This window comes from Corvus cornix, chromosome 1 (genome assembly GCF_000738735.6).
Source record: "Corvus cornix cornix isolate S_Up_H32 chromosome 1, ASM73873v5, whole genome shotgun sequence".
NCBI lineage: Eukaryota > Metazoa > Chordata > Aves > Passeriformes > Corvidae > Corvus > Corvus cornix.
In genome coordinates, this window is record NC_046332.1 from 23,139,655 (window position 1) to 23,158,992 (window position 19,338).

A 19,338-nucleotide genomic window follows, 5' to 3' on the forward strand; every position below is an offset into this window, starting at 1 on the left:
AATTTGACCCTGCTCTGTTGATTCTCTTAAACACAAAATTTTTATGCCAAGTCTGATTGGGTTTTTTTGGCTACCCATGGAAAAATACAGACCACAATTTAGAGCTGGGCAGCCAGTACTGAAGTGCAGTTGTATAAGAAAGAAGAATGACTCTTTTAAATGACAGGAGAGACTGAAACTGTGAGACACTTCCTACTCCTATGGCTAAAAGACAAATGATTTCAAGAAGAAGCCTTCTCTCAGATTATCTGCCACGATAAACACTTTTCAGCAAAAAGGTAATGAGAAAAAGCTGTGCCTAACCCCAGAGGAAAGGAGAGAGACAAGAGAGATCACATCATGCTATCGCTATGCCACCAAACCGGCAATTGGTGCTAAGGACAAACGGACACGGGAGATAAAATCAGAGTCACGCATTGAAGCCTTCCTCTGAAAAGCCTGTGCCTGCCTCTGATGGAGACCCAGAACTCTGCTTTCTCTTTGCACCACAACAACGAATGTGTAGCTTATCTCTCCCAGCAAAACACTGTGCAGAACTGCGGGTGAGTGCTGCATGGGGTGAGTGTGTGAACAGGTCTGTGTGCTGGAGAACATTTGTGTGCTTGCCTGTGAGGGCATGAGTGCCCCACGAGCATCTCTGCACCTGTGGAAGGCACAGGACTGGAGTTATCAACCCCTTTGCACCTGCAGCTAGGAGTTAATAGGATTAGTCTGAGGTTTCAAAAGAGCTGTTGTTAAAGGCTTTTGTGTTAGCTGAACATGTGTGTTACTCACCGCACCTTGCTCTGCATTCTGGGGGGTTCCGTGGAAGGAATCAGAATGACCACATGTACTGAGGAGCTGCTAGAGGATATTATCTTTGCCACAGATGGTATTATTCCTGTAAGTAAAGCAACCAAGGGGGACAGGAATTGAATGTTGAGGTCACAGGAGAAAACAACATGAGGCACCACTTACATGCTGGGAGCAAATATTAAGGGATACTAAGGTTTGTCTCATGAGGATATAAAGTAGTCATGTGACACCACCACACCACCTATGCCTGGCAGGGACAGAGAGAGGGAGGGTTGTGGGAATTAGGGGACAATCACAGTCACATTCTTCCTGTAAGTCAAAGTTTCTGGAAGAATGGTGGGAATGACTGGACCACCTGTGTGGATGTTGCCCAGAGGCCAAGGTGGGGGCTGGGAAGGGTGAGTGCAAGGACAACATGCTCACAAGGACAGCCATTGCTGCCTCAGTATGTACTCTGTGCAGGGTACCTCCTACTGCAATACCTGGGTATCCTGAGGAAACTTCTTGTGTGGGAGGGTTCCTCATGGTTAGCAGCATACGAGGGAGGGAGCTCTGTTGGAAGGGAAGGCAACACTGAGTGCAGCAGCCTTTCTCCTTCAAGTGTACAGCATGAGATCTTGGAGAAGTGGAACAAAGAAGGCAGATGTGGCAGGCAGAGGACTAATAGGAAAAAAGAAGCAGCTGTGGAAATAACCCATAGTGTTTCATGCGTAGGAAGAAGGATATGGATGTTTTCGGGTGCTCTGGACACTCGATCTAGCCTTTCATGTAGCAGCAGAGTGCAGTGGTTGGCATGGCTGGGCAAACCAGCCTCCAAGAAGGTCTTGTGCTCTGCCAGAGCTCTACTCCTGCTTTACCTGCCTTGGAGTGTCCGTCCTGTCTGTACAGGCCAGGTCTGGGTGCAGCCGTGCAATGAGCACAGCTCATCTCTCAGGGCACACTTAGGGGGGGACAGGTTGTCGCAAAGGTGAGGCTGCTGCACCCTTAAGCCGTTGCATGCCTGACAAATTGCTTTTGCTGTGACAGGTCCACCCAGCCTGCCCTGACCTGGCCCCCCAAGCAGGTACATACTGCTGTTTGTATCCTGCACTGATGCTGAGAGACTGAAATCTCTACTGCTGCCTAGCAAATGTCTCACTGGGGCATTGTTGCAGAGAGCACCAAATAAAAGAGAGAGAAAAAAGAGAAAGTAAAATAAGCCTTACTTTCAGACCACCTTCTGGCTCAGAAAAGTTCAGGAGGTTTCAAAACAACCTTCTCCTTGCAGAAATCTTGAATTTCCCCACTGAGCTAGCACTGGTGAGACACAAAGCCATAAATCAGGCTCTGGCTCCTTTTGAAAGAATTGGAGTTTTTTCTGTCCCTGGATTTCTATTTTATGATAGAATCCAGGAGGGTTTTGCAAAGCAAGCCTGCATAATGCTGTAGAAAGTCAGGATAAACTCAAGAGCAATCTCCAGAAGAATGCCCCTGAAATGTTCCACGTCAGCAGACCAGAACTAGCTCAAGGTTTGTTCACTGCTTAGGTGATGTGGAGTGGTTTGGGGAGCAGGCTGACCCTGGAGTAGCCATGGTCTGTTGCTTGCATCCTTTGCTTCTGCCTCGCTGGCTCCATTTGGTCTCTGCTCAGGTTCCTGTTGTACCCCTTGTCATCGCAGTGAGGCACGTGTAGGCATAGGCAAAAGAGAAAACAGAGTTGCGTCTTCCCAGGGCTGTTTGGCTGTCCTTGTGTATGGACAGCCAAAGGTGTCACGGTTTTAAGCATTTCTCATCCTTTGAGCTGCCCTTTCTGCCACCCTGGAGCAGCAGTTAGTGGGATCATGTGGAGAGGAACAGGGTGGTAGATTGAAAGTCAGACTGTACGGTTCATCCTGTGTAGAGAACGGAGGCAAACACACGCAGTTTGGGATGGTTTATTTTTTAAGCTGGGTCTTCTAGAAAGGAGCAGCTGAAACCCTGTGTTTAAGTGGCTGCTTACAGCCATCCCCATGACAATGCTCTGTCAAAGCTTGGCTCTTCCTACAGCTCACCAGGATCCCCTTTACCTTATCCACCGCATTTGTACATTTGTATGTGTTACCCGTCAGTGCAATTTCACAGGCTTACTGAGGGCTGCTTTGTATGATCTCCCTGCACAGAGCTCACTGCTCCAAAATGCACCGGTGCCACGATGTCAGCATTTACACCGCAAGCTTGTTTTCAGTGTGCTGCAAACATCATATTGCTGCAAAGATCTAGAGCTTGGCAGCACAAACTGTTGTGAATTTGCAGAGCATGGTGAGTTTTGCTTGATGAAGAAAAGTAAAAAACCAGACACACGTGAAAATAGAGATGTATGTGTATGAACACGTGCTCCTAGCTGCAAAAAAAGTTTTTGAAGTGGCTTCACTGACCCAGCTGGTGTAGGTTTGGATCTATAAATGCAGTGGTTCTCATGACACTTCCTCTTTCCAGCAGCTTTTTGGCAGAGACAATGTAGCTGGCAGGAACGACAGTGTGAAATGAAGATAAATGAAGAACATGGGCACATGGATCCCTAGAAGGAGGCTGGGTTGATCTTAATGCAGATGCAAATTTTCAGGTACTGTTTTGTACTGTTTTTCCTTCTCTGTAACTAGAATAGCAACAACACAAGGAGAAACTGAAGTAAGCAGTAGAGGAAAAAAGCAGCCCTGACTTTAGTACGTCAACTTAGGGCTTAAGAGAGCCCATTTCATGCCCTGCTTCTCCTGTAAACTGGTGTTTATCTGGCTTGTAAAAGAAGGGGCACCCTGCCCTTTCTCTTCAGAGCCTCAATTTAAGCATATTTTGACATATAGTTAAAAGCATGTGTGCCATTCTTGCCAGTACTGAATCAGAAGCTATAGCCTGGTGTCTTCTGTCGAAGAGTACAGATGGCACTAACACAGGGCATGGCTTTTTGTGGCCCTACTGCTTCTGAAAGACAGGGACCAGTGCATGTCCAGAGCTGCTGTGAAGGGACTTTTGTCTAGGAGGATGGGTGGTACGAAGCTGTGGAGGCTAGCTCAAGAACTGAAAAGTAGCTAATTCTATGAACAACAGATGGGTGTTTAGGAGACAAATCTCTGTTAGTTGCTCGTAGTCATTTGACAGTCATTTTGTGATGTGGTAGGTGAGAGGGATGCTCACCATGTGAAATCCCCCATCCAGTGGAATATGCAGATGGGTGAAGTCCCTATACAGGTGAATTCCCTTGTCAGATTTTATGTCATCCAGATGTACCTGTCTGGATCATTTCAGGAAAACATCTGCACAGTGGGGAACTTCCCTCAACTCTCCTCTGTTCTCCCCATGAATTGTATGCCGAAATGCAAAATCCCCTTTTTGCAGGGACAATTTAGTTCTGATGTAAGTATTTTAATATGATTATGGGTCAGTCAGGTCCTAATTGGCTTTAATTAGCAGCTTTCTTTTAATTAGCAGTTTACATATGTGAGATATAAAAATTCTTTCCTCTTCTTCAAAAGTATTAAAATAAGTTACCTCCAATCTGATCCAGCTGATGGCTCTCTTATCAACAGGGCAAAGACATCTGTCCCCACACAGAGCTATTTTTTGGTGGGGAAGCAGGTTTGATCTTTTGAGATCCCTCCAAGGGAAGATCGGTAAAATAGAATTCTGTGGTATTATCAAGCTGAAGTCACAGCAAGAGAAGAGACAAGTATAGATGTGTTTCAGGTCACTGGTTCCTTTTTCTCCTGAATGAAGCTTTCTGAATGTATTAGAAATTGCTGAGATTCTCCAGCTTTCCACAAGATCCGTCTTCTTACTTTAATTTCCTTTAGTTGTTTGCTGTTTGCTCTGTAGCAGGTGGTAGTATGTACAACACTTTACATGCTGGGTAAAGATGTACAAAGTAATCCTTGAGCCTACTAACTTCTCTCAGATCAGTTTTCCTCCAAGAGCTGATTGCAAAATAGGGTTTTCTTTTTTTTTTCTTTTTTTTTTTTTTTGTCATCATCAGAAACCAGAGTTTCCTGAGGAGGAAAATTAAGCATTTAGTGTAACTCAGGATAGTTTGTTGCTACAGTGCTGCTGTTGGATCAAGAAAGTTGTAGTCTGGGTGTCAATGCAATTGGGTTCCTCAAATGAACTTTGTCCCTGAGACCATGGGGTTGTTTTGGGTTTTTTTTTTTTTTGGTTGTTGTGTTTTGGGTTTTTTTTTTGTTGTTGTTTTGGTGGTGGTGGTGGTGGGGGCTTGGGGTTTTTTTGCAAGCTGGCAACATACCTCATAGGAGACAGAGGTTGACCTTCATCTACCATGACTTTAAACATCTGCATTTGAGATATCGAGGCCTGAACTCCTCACTCTAAACCACCTCATGAAGTGTTGCTGTAACTATCCTTGCCAAAGGACAGTTGTCTTCCATCAGGTGGCAGGATCTAGAGGGCCTTCTGTTCCTGTGTCCTTCTCTTTGAGAGAGATATAAACTCCATCAGCCATGAATAGAAAACTCTTTCTGCAGAGGCCTGTGGAGCCACAGTATGGTAGGTGAAGGGAGCAAATTATTACCCTTCCTTCTCCCTGACAAATGTGGTGATATACATTAGAATGGCTCTTAGATGTTTATGTGTGGGTGGGGTTTTTCCAGGTCAGGATATTTTTGTCACAATTGCTTAAGAGGAAAGACTTTTACATTAACTTCTTGGGAAGCTTCAAGAAGAAATGTACTCTGAAACTGGATTTGAAGAAAGAGAGTCAGAGGACCCCAGGAGAGAAGTTCTATGTTGCTAAAGGAGTATGAAGGTAGATGGAGTGGTTATATGGCCCCCCCAGTTGTTGAAAACATGCTTTGTGATAAATTGTACTGAAATAGAGGGCTCTGTCCATTTCTAGTCCTCCTACTGGCAGGGGAAGGGAAATCTAAACCCATGTAAATCAGATCTGAGTGGTTTCCACCTGCATTTGGAGACAGCCCGAAACACCTCTGAAGGGTTATGTAGAGGCATTCTTCATCTTACTTGACTTTCTCATTTTGCTCTCAAACTTACCTTTGAATACTTTTGGTAGAACCAGTTCCCCAGCATGTTTATTTCTCCCTTCCTCTGTCCACTATAATTAACCCTTTTCCCTTGCCTTGAGATAGAACAATGACACCTTTACTTCCCCTGATGTCTACTGTCTTTGGGAGGTTTTTGGTTTTGCCTTTGTTTTTCACGATGCAGATTTTCCTTTCTTTCATCACATTGAATTTTAGGCTGGATTGATGGTCCTGCAGAGCAATGTTTTTCAGTGTGATAAATAACAGAAGGAGTCTCTGTACTGATCAAATGAAGCTGGGATTTCCAAGGTGATAGAGTCCACAGAAATCTTGAAGAGTTTAGGATTAACAAGCTCTGAAAAAGTTATCGGTATTGTAATTATAGCACACCGAAAGGGCTTGGCTGGCTGTTTGCTTTCTCCTCTGAGGCTGGGGTGGATATGGCTCAGTGGCAATGCGCTGGAGTGGATGTTGTCTCCTTTCTTTGTTGACCACAACATCTTTGCTTCCTTCAAACAAAGTTTGAACAACCTGATTTAGTGGAAGATGTCCCTGCCCATGGTAGGGACGTTGGAAGTAAGAGGTCTTTGAGATCCTTTCCAGTCCAAGCCATTCTGTGGCTTGGAGAAAGAGAGCTGATGATCCAAACAGAGACTGTTCAATTTCCATTTTTCATTTTTCATGTTCGATTTGGTGGATGTTACTTGTTACCCTCCACAGCTCAAGATCAGGTGACTGCATGTATGCAAATAGGCAGGATGTTTAAGGCTTCTCAGCTCTGGCTTCTGACCCTGCTCCACATCTGAAAATTGTTTTGATTTGGTGGCTGATCAGCTGCCTATCAGGTGGGCAGATGAGATATAGCAGAGCCCTTCTTCTACCTCCTGAAAAAAAAAATTGGTATAAATAGCCTTTCCGTTGGGCAGTCAGCCAGAGAGGGCTGGGACAGAACGGGATACAGAGATTTCAGTTTTTCTTCCTTCTGTGAGTCCTTTCTCAGTTTAATTGCTGAGGTTATTTTGGGGTAGGAAGGGAGGGAGGGAAAGGGAGATGGGATAATGGATTGAGTAGCTGGTGCTGATATTGCTTGCAGATCTAAACACGTAGGATCCTTTTAATCTTGCATTTTGGCAGTCTGGTACCTTATGCTACCACAAAATTAACTTAAAGCCTCCACAAACCTTTGGGAGAGAAAACATAGTCAAAGTACAGTAGAGCAGACAACAGAAAGAACTGTAAGGTATAACTAATCAGATACCCTGAGTTCCCAGTGTTGCTCAATCCTCTTTGCAAAAATTAAGCTGATGACTTTGACCTTTTTAGGGCCTTAATTTTACAGATGTAATGCCAGCACTTAATACTTTCCATGTGCAAAACTCAAAGCAGCTTAAAAAATGAGGGTAGCTGCAGCAATCCTTTATTACAGACAGACTCGCTGAGAGAAATGATTTAACAAAGCCATTAACAGTCACAAGGCTTGCCCATTCTGTGTATGCACAAAGTTAACATATCCTCCAGACTCAGCTTACCTCATCCAAAGTTATCAAGAAGCTCAGAGAAAGTGCTTTGTTAATAATGTTCTCCCCTCCAGCTTGCTGATGCTGTGCTCTCTGCCTGAAATCCCATGATATACTGTTTTTTCCCTGTCTCATAAAGGCATGCCAGGTTATTATGCACTCTGTATTTATCTGATGGCCTTGTCTATAGTGTATGAGTTACCCTAGGCTAACTGCCGGTCTTAAAAAAGGAAATGCACCAAGTAGCATGTTGATCCAGGTACTTGTTTGGCCCATTAGGGACAGAAACAATTGCAAAGTTCAGTTATGACAGTGCACCAAGTATCATAAGGGCTGACTCTGGAGTCTTAAGGTCAGATCTGAGCCAAGACTGTTTTTTCGGTAAAGATGGTTATAGGCAGCATGACCTGAAGCCCTCTGAGGAACATGGCTGTTAGCTTCTGGAAGAAGCTGATGGATACAGTCAGGCATTGCAGCTTCATTAGCGTTTGTGTTTTGCAACCTGGTGAGTCCTGACAGTTAGTGATGAGCCACAAGACCATTTCAGAGATGTGGGGACCTGAGTGCATTGGCCAGATGCTCATTACAGTGGTCTTCTGTAGTGGTGCTTGGTAGGAGGAGCCCTGATAGATTTTATCCCATTAACAGACCCCACTTCCCAGTTTTCCCTTCCTTGCATTCTGTATTTGGTGGTGTTAGACAAGATATAGGCCCAGAATCATTTAGGTTGGAAAGGACCTCCAAGATCATTGAGTCCAGTCTTTCACCAACCACCACCTTGTCAAGTAGACCATGGCATTAAATGCCACATCCAATCACTTCTTGAGCACTTTCTCTCATCTGGTGGCACTGGTTGCCTGGGACAAGAGGCCAGCCCCCACCTGGCTACAGCCTCCTTTCAGGGACTTGCAGAGAGCAATAAGGTCCCCCTGAGCCTCCTTTTCTTCAGGCTAAACAACCCCAGCTCCCTCAACTCCTCATAAAACTTGTGCTCCAGACCCTTCACCAGCTCTGTTTCCCTTCTCTGGACATGCTCCAGCACCTCCATGTCCTTTTAGCATTGAGTGGCCCAGAACTGGACACAGAACTCAAGGTACGGCCTCGCCAGTGCCCAGTAGAGAGGGACAATCACTGTCCTGGTCCTGCTGGCCACACTATTGCTGATTCAGGCCAGGGTGCTCTTATTATGCCATACATAGGCACCCAAAGAAGTGGCTCGTGTGAGGTTTAACCAGCAAAAATCAGAGCTGCATTTCAAAGTCTCTTCAGATTCCTGGTTGCTGCTTCTTTCATCTCCTCTGGACCTTTCTCCTGCCTGAAATGCTGGAATTAAGCATTCTCTGAAACTGATTGCACGGTCTGTTTTCCCCAGTGACGCCTAGTAGAAGAAATCTTGTCTCTTAGATATCAAATTTGAAAGCAAAATGAAAGAGAAAATAACAGTTGCTTTAAATAATGAACAAAAGCACCAGGAGATTTATTTCCTCTACCTTTCTCCCCTCCCTCATGCAGATATTCTCTTCTTTAAAAACAGTTTTCCAAAGTGAGTTTCATGCTGGATCAACAGCCCTGCAAAGCAGCATCTTCTGTTCACACACTAAATGGGAATAACTAATTAGTGGGAGTTCAGACTTTCACTCAGCAGGAGCAGCATGCCTTGAACTGAATATAACTAGAAGGCTGCATATATGTGAAGGTCTGGGGTTATCTTCCTGGTCCGTTCAGCGACAAAATCCTGTCCTCTTCTGAAAAGCAAGGATGAGAGCAGATGAGGGAATTTATTCATTTCAAGGGAGGTGATAAATGATCAATTAATGATTTCACCATAGCTACTAAAAAGGGTTTGTGTGATAAACTCTATCTGTGGCTGGCCTGAAACAGGTGTCCTCCAGGTGAAAACTGTGGGTGTTGCTGCAAATCTTCTTGAACCTGTTTTGCCTTTGAAATGGGCCGACTGGAATTGATTGCAAGCTTGTCATTGTTCAACTCATATTCTGTGTTTAGAAAAGTGGAATGCTGCTGCTTTACTACTCTCCCCTCTCCTTTTTTTTTTCCTGCATAGCTCTTTCTATCTTCACTCAATCTGTTATTGTGATTGGTCATCTAACATATAATATTGCTTCCTACTTAAGGGAAACAAGCAGGTAGCAGCTCCTGGTGTAAATACTTGCCTATAGAAATCTAAAGTTAATTGCTGAAGGCTTTTGTGCCAGTAAAAAAAAAAAAAATTAAAAATTTATATTAAAACCACAAAAGTGGGTGTGAGGCCACTTGAACTGCAAACATTTTAATAAATCAAGCCCTTGTTTCCTAGCATTTTCTTTCTGTCATTTTTAAGACGTCTTATAACTGAGAAAATATACTAAGGGATATTTTTAGGATGAACAGGGTTAATCAGCTACAATGCAAATCAAATTTGAACTTTCTCCAAATCTCAAGCTGAACAGCTTTTGAGGCTCTGAAAGTTTCAATTACATTTTTTTTTTTTCTTTTTCATTATCACTACACTTCCAAATGTCCAGGTGTCTGCAGATACCAGATTCAGGGAGCAGTGATATGCTCTGATAAGGTCTGTTCTCATGTTATTTCTAAGATAACCAGAAGCAGGATGAATTTGAAGTCATCTTTTGAAAAAGTTCATGCTGATGAGAATTCTCTTCCTGTTTTCTAAAAGTCTGGGTATTTCAAATCAGGCCAGGAGTGGATCAGGCACCTTAACTGGAAACAGGTATGAGCAAAGTTCATAGCCATTCTCTTAACAGCTGTACTTGCATCTATCATTTTTTGTTGTATTTATGGGGCTTTTTAGTTGGTTGGTTGGGGTTTTTTTGCTGCCTATCAGCTAAGCTTACAATGTTATTGCCAAATAGATAAAGAGACTAAGTTTTATCCTGAACTCATACATCTCCGAACTTAGGAATCTCGCCTACAATTTTTCCCTTTTGAGGGAGGGAAAAATAAAGCTGGTATCCAGAAGATGTGAAGTGACAAAGGAAATTCCAGCATTGCCTGGGAGGTTTGGACAGCCTGGACTTGCTGTGTTGAAGGTTCAGCCAAGGATGTGACATAGAGACAGCCCTAATAGTATTGATGGATTGAGGAGGTAAGACTGAGCCAAAGATCAACTATTTTCCCAAGCTTATAACAGGACTTACCTGTTTGTCGCAGCCTGCTTGCTGTAACTGAAAACAAGAAATCATAAACCCATATACAAACAAAACCACAGTTTTTAGAAAACAAAGCTGTTGAAAAGATAAGAGAAATGAGAAGGAGACCCAACTGAAACCTGCTGTGGAATCTTAATTACAGTATGCTGGACTGAGATGGATGGATGCCTTAAACAGACGAGCGTGTGGACAGAAAGCATGAAAGTTGCATCGTGGCCCTCACTGGGGAGGCATTCAGAAAGTCAGAAAAGTCAAATATTTTTCCTATCCTTTACTAGGGGTGGGAAAAGGCAGGACTGATTATTTTAGCAGTCTGGGAGGTACTTCCTTGCTCATATGCATGATTTGGGGTTCTATTTTTGTGGTGTTTTTTGCCCTTTGAAAATGAAAAAAAAAAGTGAAATTTGAAGTCAGGAGGGTAACTGTATCAGAAATGGCCTCCTGCCTCCCTTAGGTTCATGGGTGCACCAGAATGAGTGGGAGTGGAATAGCTATTTACAACTGGAATACTGCAGTTGATCATCTTCCCTGAATGGGCATGAAGGATGTGTTGAAAAATTGAAGTGTCCACATCCACCTTCCCGAGGACACAGTCCCCTGTGTAGATTTCCTTTCCCTCACATTGGCTCCAGCAGCCTGGACACTTGTCAAATCCCCAGCATGCAGCTGCCTGCATCTCACACTCCATTATTATTGCTGATGCTAATCTCTGACCGCTGAACACGGGTCAGAACCAGGAGATAATTGCAGCTCCGATCTGCCAGGCACGGTCCTTTGTGAGTAGTTAATGAGTGTTCAGGAAAATAAAGCAGAAAGAAGAAAAGGGGGATTGTGGTTTGCATACAGTGAGATAGGGAATGAATAGGAGATGGAAGGAGGGGACAATTCACTGATAGGGGGAAAAAGAAAGAATTGGGAAAAAAGAAATCATTTGCACTAAAGCTTCTACTGCCTTATTCTTGTTTAGCCCAAGTGGACGGGATCTGGTAAGAAGGGCAGGATGCAGTGATGCCCTGGGCCTGTTAGCAGGGCTTTGGTTTTGGGTGCCATGAATGCAGAGATGGGAGTCATCCTTCTCCCTGCCTGTCAGGGGGTTACACCCACAAGGCCAATGTCATTGTGTTCTTTGCTCTCAGGTGGTTGCTCTCCTTTAGTCTGCATCTCACAATGCCTGTGTGTTTGAAGGTGCCCTCTAGAGATTGGCTATCTACTCCTAAAATTGGCTTTAGCTCTCTCCCAGCTTGAGTGCCAGTGACCTGTATCTCTCTAGCTGAATCACCAAACTGTATTCCCAGCTCTATCTTTATATCACATACAGAGGGATTGTTTTTGGTATCTGAAGGAAAGAGGTGACTTTTATCAAATCTTTGACAGGCCCTTACTCCAAACAAAAGGTGGCTGCATCTAGTGATCCACATGACACTGTTGTTCCTAAAACTTTAACCCCGTGTGCAAGAAGCTGATCCACGCACAGAGTAGAGATATTTGATTTTATTTCATGTCTGTGCAGAGATGGGTGATAGGTGTCAAATCCACAAAGCTAGCACCCCTTCAGTATGCCAGGTGCTCATTTTTATACACTTTGAACAATAAAAAATTGCTGTTTTCTGTATGCCTAACAACCTAAAGCTATAGTAATTGGCTTTTTATTCTCTCCTCTTGGTTTAAAGATACAGTGCACATTTATTTTACTATGCATGCTCTAAGAGGAAGGGACATATATGAGTAAAGGGTGATCATAGCCTATGGATGGGCATTTACTATGTTAATGATCACAAAGTCCAAGCTAAGTTGTTCTTTGACTTTGTAGTTTGATTCATAGTGTCCTCCTGCTCTTACTTCTCAGGTCATGGCTTTTGGTTCCTACAGGTTTTGTTATTCTCTCATTCTTCATAAATTCTTTTGTTTGTCCTGTACTGTAGTGATTCAGTGAATTTCTAACTTTTAACCTTCTAATTTGTATTTTATTTCAACAACATGAGTCCTCATGAAGATTCCAGAGAGCATGAGTGTTCTTCCTTGCAAAGGAGATGGCTCTACCTGCTTCCATGACATCTGTCATAGGGAATAAATGAGGCACTATGGGGACACAACAATTTGATAGTCTGGGCATGCCTGGGTTTCTGGAAACCAGAAACCACCTCAAAGAAAGGAAAGGAAAACTACTTCCTGCTAATGAATTAGAATCACTCAGGATGGAGTCTGAGGGGGAAATAAATGATTGTGGTGCATGTTTGTGTCCATATGAGTCCCCTCTTCCTAACGACCACGTTAATGTGCTCATAAAAAGATATGGTGCAGGGGGGACGTGACTGTTCAGGCTGATTAGCATTTTATGGCAGAACTAAGCTCCATGACAAACGGCTGGCTGGGTGGGATGTTTTTACAACCGAGAAAACTCTACTTTAAGATGCTGAAAGTATGAGTTTCTTTTCCCTATTTTGAATGCTATTATATTAATTATAATATTAGTTACTATTGACCTTTGAGGGGTCCTGCAACTCCCATGAAAACACAAGACAGTGAGGGAGTTTGGGAGACTCAGGTGAATCCTGACCAGAAGTGGTCTGTACTGGCATAAAAGGACAGGGCACAGGGCACAGAAATGCCTGCAACCAGCTGCAAAGCATGACTGACATCCTGAGGCCTCTTGGACCTACTAACTGGAAAAACAGGTATTGAGTCCTGGTGTCTTGGCTATACCCAGTCTCCCTCTGCAGTTTGCTCTTTGCTTTCAGTCCAAACTCATGTACCATGGTTCTGTATTGCTTTGCATTCTGGAGGCATGTGTGTTTTTCGGTAGTGTTGAATGACCTATATCCCCTTTGTTTGGAAAGAGATTAGGGTTTCCTCAGGGTCAGGTACACCCTGGATACATTTCCAGGTTTGGAACAGTCTGTGAGGTGCTGCTCCAGTCCCAAAAGTTGCTGGACCAGATTTATGTCAAGCAGTAATCCTGGGATAGAAGGTAAGAACTGGTAAAATGGGGTAGCAGAGAAAAAAGAGGGTTTGAATCTGTTTGCAAATATAACCTAGAGACCACCAGCCTTTCTGGCACTGGGTCTACTGCAGATATTCACGTAGAGAGTCTATTTCTCAGAGCTGCAGAGCAGGTTCAAACAGCAGGGCTGTGTGAGCAAGGAGCAGCTCCTTATGTAAGGCAGCAAGCAGAGGGACTCTGCAGTGGCGAGCATTTATCCCACGTGCTCCGTGCTGCTTCCAGTGATGGAAGGGCTCCATCTGGTTAGAAGTCTCAGTATATAACTGCTTATCATATAATGTCACTCGGAAGTCAATTTTTTTTAATGAGGGGAAGTGACAGGTATTGAATAGCCTAATGTCAAGAGAATAACAGGTTTTACGCCAAGAGATTTAGAAATGTGAGAGAAGTGGTTTTCAGGGCAGATCAATTCTGTGAGTGAATGTGGTGCATTGTGCTGGAGAAGGGACGCAAGCCCAGCTGCAGTGACAACTGGTGAGGGAAAGTGCAGCGGAGCAGGTAAGTTAAGCCATGCATCCTGCTTATGCGCCTGTGCCGACACACACACATAATTAGTAGTGAAGACCTTAATCAGCATCCTGCCTTTATTCAGTCATGTGTGTAAGCTTGGGTTTCTTTATGTATGTGCTGAAAACTGTTACAATAGGTCTCTCTGGAAAAGCTGGAATAGCCTTCTGGGCATTGGGAATAATTAATTCTAAGCACATACTCGAATGCATACTGAATGGATGACCGAAGCCATATGAGATACTTGCAAGGAAACCTGAAAGTATGTAAGACTCTGCACTTCTTATCTTGCTGCTGACTCCATCCTGGAGCTTGGCAAACCATTAGGAAAAAATGTAATTTCACAACTGTGTAAATTTCTCATAATGCCTTTATTGAGTGTGTAGCTTCCTTCCCTTCCTCCACACCCTCTTCTTCCCAGTGTGCTGTGTGGGAACACAAGGGCTGTTAGGTATTGCTGATATATAGAACTGAATTGCTAACTCACTTAACTTGAGGACTTTGAGAAGGAGTTTGAGATCAAGGGAATTTAGCTGAAAACCCCACAAGTAGGTTTTCACACTGGAAATGCTTATCAGCAGGATAATGGATAAGCAGGAAGTTACCAAGTGTGGCCAACTGGGACTAAGCACTGCAGCTCACAAACTGAATATCTGGAGTCACTCTACCACCAAAATACGTGACAAAATAGTATATTTCTCATATAATAGTATATAAATTCTAATAGCTTATAGATGTAAGGAAATTGCCATTTGCAGAGGGGTCTTCCACAAGCTGGAAAAAGACTCACATTTCATGAAGCAAAATATTTTTTATTACAATTTGCTCTGTTTGCCTTAGTTTGTCAAAGGGTCCCCCTTTTATTATTTTGTGGGTCCTCATCTTGTTTATGGTCTCCTTTTGACCTCATGTGAATTTTTCAGGCAGGACAGAGCCAAAATGAATGAAAATGGGAATGTTTTTCCAAGCTTCATCAGTAAGCAGCAAACACCAGGCTGAGGCACCAAGAAGAAATCCTCACTGTAGTTCTCAATAAGGTGCTTTTGCTTTCTCCTTCTATAAGCCAGCAATGAAGCAGTTAATGGTAGTGGCCTTTCTACTGCCAGAGAGACATGGGAGCCCATGAGAGGGGCAGGGGGGTTCAGTTCTCTGAGCTGTAGTTTTGAGCTTTACTTTTGCCACGCATTTCAGCTGAGAAGCTTAAAACCTCACTCATTCAGATAGTGACAGCTCCACAGCCCTGTAGCTATGCTTCCCTGAACCTCTGAAACAACTGCCCAGAGAGCACCCAGGAATGTTCTTGCACGCTGTAATGGGCACTGAAGCCTTGGTACAGCTGTATCCAGCCTTCAACCCCTGCCTTGCAAATGACTGGTGTTCCATCATCTTTGTTGATGGGCTGTCTGAGGGTGTTAGTAATCACACAGGAGCCCAGACTGAAATTCTAGACAATGGGAGATGTCCTTGCATGGGCCTACTTGCCGTTAGCTACCAGGCCTGCTCCTGATTGCACATCCTAGCACTGCAGAGCAGCACACACAAAATGAGCTGGCAGCCTGCCCAGGCTGCATATGGTGGCTGGAGATGGGGTACATTTGGTGAGAAATAGGGAAGTTGTGATGATAGGGAATAATAGCAGCTATTTCTGCTATGGGATCATTATGTCCTGAACAAAGATGTGCTTTTGATGAGAGTGGGATAAGTGGTAGGATGTTTTGGCTTGTCATACCTACAGCTTTGTTCCTATCTTTTGAATGAGCGTGTGTAGTGCTAAGAGTGCGTCAATGGATTTCTTCTGGGGAGAGGATGACTTTTTAGTTCCATAGCAGAAGCAATGAAGGATGTGCCAGAAAAAGAAGTCCTATCAAGAAACCACAGCAGTGACATCCTTCTTGGCAGAGATATGATGAAAGCCAGTGGCTGCAATTTGGATCTTTCCTTCCAGGCAAAATGAAGCTGTCCTTTCTGGAGGTGATGAAAAGGCTACTGCTTAAGGCATGAGGCAAAAATTATGAGGGCCAAGAGGTTTCCAGGATAATAGCAGCAAAAGCATGGATAAAATAAAGTGAGGGAAGCAAGCAGGTACATAAGATAATAAACTGAAAGCAAGCAGGTAGATAAGATGTGTTGGACACAGGACTAACTGGAGAAGCAGACCTGAAAATAATGAGGGAGAAAACTGCTGTTATGGTTTCTGCTACATTAAGGGAAATAGGGCTTGACATTGGGCTTCTTTGGAAATAACCAGGATTATGCCAGTGAACTGACCCAATTCAACTCCAGGACTGGAGTTCTCCATCTGTGAATACTGCTTAATTGCTCAATGCAATGGAACAGCAGTGCCAAGGCCACCACTAAGGTCTCAGTCTCAATTCCATCATCTTGACCTCTGGTCTCCTGACAGAGACTCATGGTATTGAAACAGCTGTGCTTGAGTTTCCTGTGTGAACCATTGTCTGCTCTTTGCAGGCTTTCAGAAGAGTGTGTTTGGTACCTAGAATGGTAGGCATGATGGAAGAAATCTCTGCCAAACAGCTTCCATTTTTTCTCTTTGTCAGGCTTCTCTCTTCTTCTCTCTCAGGAAAAAAACCTTGATTTTTTTATTCCTTAGTGACATGCATTATGCCATACTGTAATCTTTTGAGACTACAGGGCATGCTGAGGAGGAGTCTGGAGAATGAAACTTATGATTTAAAGCAGTGTACTGCAAGCTTCTGACATGGTGACAGAGACAGGAGCTTGAGGGCTTTCCCTGTGTTTCTCTGAGGTCTCCATGACTTTTTCAAAGCAGTCTCTGGTGAAAGAAAGTCCAAGTCTTTCTACTGAAGAAGGACCTCAGTGCTTCTTTTATACTGTGGACTAGACAAGGAGAGTTGTCACACCAATCTTCCCACCTTTCCTGCCAGTCTGCCAGCACTCAGTTAACACTAAACCAGGAGATACCTGCCCATACAAACCAGAACACTTCTTTAGACCTATGAATACAGGTGGTGCATGAAGAACCAATGTCTGTGAACCTCCCTAAGGGGTCTGTAAAGGCACAGCCATGAATCTAGACAGGGACTTGCCTGAACTGGGACAAAACGCTTAGTGCTGCATTGGGCCATGCAGGAAATTACTCAGTCAGGGCTGGAACACAGCTTCAAGACAAGGAGTAAAATGACATCCCCACTCCAAGGTGGGATTTGTCCAGCCCTAATTTCATCTTTGTAGCCTCTTGCCTGTTCGTGGTGGACAAGAAGCCTCAGTGGAACCACACAGGATGTACACCTTGTATCTAATCTGCTACGTATGGAATTTTTTGGCTAGCAATGGTGCTGAAAGTTGGCCTTTCTAACAAGAAATCACCTGCCATGCAAACTCTTGAAAAAATGGCTAGGAAGCCAAAGCTGGGGATGATGCCCAAGTGTTACAGTATTCAGATTTGGGTTCAAGGTCTGAGCCCAACCCTGTTTATTTCCAGCCCACAGCACTGGGTTCTGGTAGCAGGATTCATGCGCTGCACACAAGACTGGAGCACTGCGGCAGAAACCAGAAGTAAAAGGTTTATTACAGAGCAACCAACTGGTATCTTAAACTCACTAACACCAGCCTGGCCTGAACCACTTCCTTTACTAACTTAATAATTGCATCCTGCTAGCCTTTGATGCCAGAAAGAAGGAGACTGCATCTTTAAACAGAGGAGAAAATGATAGGGGTGAGGTGATCTGATTAGTCTGTAAGATGAGCGGAAATTAGTTATTTTCATCCTTAATCACCCACAGGATGGGCCAATTATTGAGCTGTTAGAGACCAATTAGATGGCTGGGAACTCACCCTTCCTCACCTTCCTCCCATAACCCGGCATGAAATTATTGAAGTCACTCAATTTCACTCTCATTGAAACCCACAAAGGGAGATCTCATGGCCAAGCATGGGGTGGCTTCAGAGGCCTTTTCCTAATGATGGGCGGCACTCCAGCTTCCAGAAATTGGTTTATTGATCTTATCCAAACCACTTCCCTGAAAATGCAACCTGCACTTTTGCAGGAACAATTCTATTTGTTTGTCTGTCAGCCTGTCTACTTGTCTATCTATCCTCTCGTTTGACTAATCTGAGAGAGACAAACAAACTTTTAACAGCTGCCTGTCTAATCAATGCAGCATGTTTATCCACTCTTGAGCAAACTTTCATTTTGCATGTGTACTTGCCAATGTATTCAATGAGTGCTGCTTATGAACAGTTACATCCTGTGGATTCCCCACTAATTGGATTTCCTGAGCGTGTTTGTCACTTGGTATTGCTGTGATAAAAGGTGATGGGTCAGATCCATTCACATAGCATTGGTCTCCTCCTTCCTTGCCTCTGACTGAGTGTGAGTAATTAACAAAATGAAGAAAGCACACAGAAGCCACTGTGGTTTCGAAGAGGGAATTAATAATTTGAGGAGTGAGGAAGAGTAAAATTAGTGTTAGTTTTTCTGATTTAAATTTGGAGCCCCACTATTAGGAAAAAAATTAAGTTACACTGTGGGGTAAGAGTTGAAATAATTTTTTCCCATCACACTCACAGAAAGTTTCATGCCCCATCCCTGGAAGTGTTCAAGGGCAAGCTGGATGGGGGCATGAGCAACCTGGTGTAGTGGAAGGTGGAAGGGGGGTTGGAACTAGATAACCTTTAAGGTCCCATCCAACACAAACTATTCTATGAGTTTATGACAGAGCTGATTGCAGAGTACTGATGGCAAAGCTGTGGCTCCATCCTTGCCCTTGTGTATCTACCCATTTCACCACCTTTAGCAGAGTGTTGTGCAGCACCAGAGGCAGAGGGTGTAGTTGTATGCTCCTATGCCTAATGCCTGACTGTATCTGTGCCACACCTCTGTCTTGGGGTTATAAACTCTGTTCCTGCTTGGAGCTCTGTGTTGTGCTTTGGTGTAAGGGACTGGAATTTTGAAAGTCACCAGAGTTGGCAGGATGCTTTAATTTTCCTTGGTGCAGTTTTGAGTAGAAATTAGAATCCTGCACAGTGGCTATCTAAATACTTTTGAAAATACCCAAATGTGTCTAGCTGCATCTCTTACCTTTCCAGATGCAAGCTCACATTGTTTCACACATTTTCAAATGCATTTATTGAATATGGTCTGCAAACTTCTGCCAGTGGCTGACCCTTGCCATAACCATTGTCAGAACAAACCCCTGAACTGCTGAACTAATAGTTCACTTGTGTAAGTTTAGCTGCCTTTTCCCCTGCTAAAGATGCTCATGGGTATCTGAAACTGCTGCAGATTACCAAAGACCAGCAGGACACCTGTGCTCTTCCAGAGTGGTAGCTTTAGGTCATGTGGGAATTGTCCCATGGCTCTAGAT

General features: G+C 43.8%; 1 long non-coding RNA gene across 1 annotated transcript in view; it reads left to right on the forward strand.

Moving 5' to 3' along the window:
* Positions 1 to 197: 197 nt before the first annotated feature.
* LOC104687060 overlaps positions 198 to 19,338 on the forward strand; it is a 114,490-nt gene continuing 95,349 nt past the window's right edge. Inside the window, exons 1-2 of the long non-coding RNA XR_002044684.3 lie at positions 198 to 542; positions 3,250 to 3,376. This is a non-coding gene — a long non-coding RNA (uncharacterized LOC104687060). The remainder of the gene's footprint in view (positions 543 to 3,249; positions 3,377 to 19,338) is intronic.